The following is a 3,568-nucleotide window of genomic DNA, read 5'->3' on the forward strand; positions in this document are numbered from 1 at the left end:
GCTAACAATCTTATTTTACTGTCTATGTGACTCCATTACAGTGGTGGGGGAAACAATCCTTTATAAATATACATAAGAACCATGTTATGATTGGCTTAATTAGGCAATTCTTTTAAAAAGCGTGTGATGTACTTGCATTAAAATCCTTACATAACCACACACTAATTATTATTAACAACACTAGGTTGATCTAAAAGGCAATTTGAAAAAAGGGGGAGAGAAAAAAAAATAATAGAATCTATGAGTCATATAAAATATTGGTGTAAACTTCCCCAAGTGAAGTAGTTTCCACACTACTTAAAACGCATCTCTGAGGCTGAAATAAAACACATCTCTGAGGCTGAAATAAAATGGCAGCACCATTCAAAAGCATCAGGGATCAGAGATGAAAAGCCAACATTATTTTTGTTTGTACTTGATAGACAGCCTCACATGCACACACACTCCCTACCATTTAAACCATCTTAAATCCTTTGCATCCATGCTAACATTTAGGAATATCCTTGTTGTGGGGGGATATATAAACTAGTTCAGATATTCACACATGCCATTTGATGCAGAATTGTATACTGAAGTGGGGCTTTGTGGAGGAGGATACAGCATATTGTCAAAAATTGCCATTGCCGACTATATTTCAAGTTGTCATGGCAGGGTATTGGGAAAAGTTTTCAATTAGCAATAATCACACCTCGGATTAACCTCATTGGCTACGATACTGCCACTGCACAAAGCACATGCCATTTGATGCAGGGATATATATTAAAGTGAGGCTTTGTGGAGGAGGATACAGCATATTTGCAAGTAATGAATAACTTAAATTTGGATAATGGCAGAAGCTGAGTATAGTCTTTTCTTAGCTTTTGGTTTTATTGTACTGGGGGAACATATTCTTTCCGATGAAAACAGATGCAAGGCCCAGCCACTGGAATATTTTGTGCCCTTGCATGAACACCGCTGTTAAAATTCAGCAAGGAACCTCATCAAGCTTGTATGAGCTTAATATTTTGGATTGTTTGCTCTCTGCTACTGCTTCAAGAATTCTGACAATAATTTCAAAATCAGCCACTGACTACGCTAGGCACTGTACAATGTGGAACATTTCACCATGTTACTTCCATAATCTTTACAGTAGCTCTGAAGGGTGAACCAGGATTATAAGTAAGTTATCTATATTGCAGATGGAGTGCTCAGGATAAGAGAATAGCGGCTTACCTAAGGCAACTTATTGACCTGGCTCAGATGTCATTTTGCGTAGAAGTATCCAAGTGTATGGATGTGAAAGCTGGACAGTGAAAAAAGTGGATAAAAGAAAAACCAAGAAATACCATGGACTGCGAAAAAGAGAAATAATTGGGTGTTAGAACAAATTAAACGAGAACTGTCACTAGAAGCTAAAATGATGAAACTGAGGTGATTGTACTTTGGACACATAATGAGAAGACATAATTCACTAGAAAAGGCAATAATGCTGGGGAAAATAGAAGGGAATAGAAAAAGAGGAAGGCCAAACAAGAGATGGATTGATTCCATAAAGGAAGCCACAGACCTGAACTTACAAGATCTGAGCAGGGTGGTTCACGACAGATGCTGTTGGAGGCCACTGATTCATAGGGTCGCCATAAGTTGTAGTCGACTTGAAGGCATGTAACAACAACAACATCCGAGTCACAGGGTCCTCTCTCGTCTCCTTCTCACCTCATGTGCTTGGTGCACAGATCATGGCTTATTATAAACCAGAGTTCTTCATTACATCCAAAATAAGCAACTCTAGTTTAGTGTTGTAATAACCAGAGTAATAACCAGCATGGAACAAGTGCTCTCCATTTAGTATGTAATGAGGAAATCTTGTTTAAAACAGAACAGGAACTATACACAAAAGCCAGCACATGAGAGGAGAAAAGGAAGGGTGAGAGAGACGTGTGAGGGTGCTGACACTAGTTTCTGGCTTCATGAACCAAAACAGGCAATTGAGTTCACAGGCTCCAGCTAAGATAAAATGTCAACCAGTGACTACCCAACTATTTACAGCTTATACGCTTAGCCACTATTTTATTTTCTATTCATTCTTTATTTAGTCTGTCGGGAGGGGGAGGAGGAGAAAGGAACAAAGTAGGTGTGATATGAGAGAGCAGATACCAAACGACTTAATGCTTTATGGCTCTACATGATAACCACTTCTGTGCGATGGCAGTCCCCATCGTCAAGTGCAGCATTAGTCGTGTGCTCATGCATGAGCCAACCTATGTTGAACACACCTGAGGGAGAACCAGGAGTATGCAATACAGACTTGGGAAAACAATGAGGCACACGGGAAGCCCGTTACCATTTTCATCATTTTATGATTGTTATTTAACTTTATTTTTAAAAAATCGTTTTTAATTTTTTTAAAATTGTGTTTTTAAATGGTTTTTTTGTGTCTTAAAATTTGTATATTTGTTTTTAATGTTTTTAATTGCTGTAAACTGCCCAGAGAGCTTCGGCTATGGGGCTGTATATAAATGTAATAAATAAATAAGTAAGTAAATAAACAAACCTAACATAAAGCACCTAAACTTTTCTATGCGGTGTACAGATATTAAAAGACAAGACAGACACAATATAACAGACATGATAGGACAGTAAAATGAATGTGGACAAGACAAATTTATGAGGCATATCAACAGCTACCAGTCCGGATCAATATCAGAATCATCCCCAGAGCTGTTCCCCAGTTGCTGGAGAACAGCAAGGGAGGGCTGTTGTATTCATGGGGTGGGGGAGGAATTGGGAGAGAAGAGGGAAGAATCAAACAATCTGCTTATTAAAATATAAAAAACTAAATGCCAGGATTGTTGTCACATCTGACCAAAGCTTGCCACCCCATAGTTTCAAGTTTCTTGCTTAAAATGTATATAAACATTACAGGCTTTATAGCCAAATCCCATGGTCTAGGCAAAATGGCCTCTACTGCAGCAATTGGTTTGTATTTGCTAGGCTTGGCAAATAAATATACATATAGAAACTTCTTCAAAGCTGTATATTCTAAGAGTTAACACAATTATGCCATCATGAAAATGTTTATCTTTGCTTAATTAGTCTCTCATTACCATGAGGAATTCACTTTACAGTATTTTAGGTTATAATTGCACACGTCCATGTTCTCTCAGCTCAGAGAAGGGTTATAATTTATTTCTTATTGTCTGGCTCAAGGCAAGAACTAGACTAGCCTGTTTGACACATGACATGACTTTTGCATTTTTAATCTCCCACCCTTTCCCTGGGAACTCCTAAGAAGCCTCTTTAATGTCTTTTTAATTTTCTATCAGAGAAAAAAATCAGAAATTAAATAACGTTATGCCTTTTTCTTTCATGAAAAAGCATAGAACTATGAGTATTGACTGGGCAATGTACAAAATGTCTTTCTGTATTCTGTCAGTTTGTATACATTTGGAAACATTTAAAGGCAATGCATAGTCAAAGGGCAACATGGGTGAACAGACAGGCTGAAGCTGAATGCAAAAATACGGAGATAAAACTGAAGGATTCTGATATTGTAGTGACTCATGATCTGGGCATCTACCAATGCATT

At 37.7% G+C, this 3,568-nt stretch overlaps 1 non-coding gene across 1 annotated transcript; it reads right to left on the bottom strand.

Moving 5' to 3' along the window:
- Window positions 1-565: 565 nt before the first annotated feature.
- On the bottom strand, window positions 566-733 carry LOC133384730 (U4 spliceosomal RNA). Its single transcript, XR_009762663.1, has one exon. It is a non-coding gene; the product is annotated as a U4 spliceosomal RNA (small nuclear RNA).
- Window positions 734-3,568: the final 2,835 nt, after the last annotated feature.

This window comes from Rhineura floridana, chromosome 4, assembly GCF_030035675.1.
Source record: "Rhineura floridana isolate rRhiFlo1 chromosome 4, rRhiFlo1.hap2, whole genome shotgun sequence".
Taxonomy (NCBI): Eukaryota; Metazoa; Chordata; class Lepidosauria; order Squamata; family Rhineuridae; genus Rhineura; species Rhineura floridana.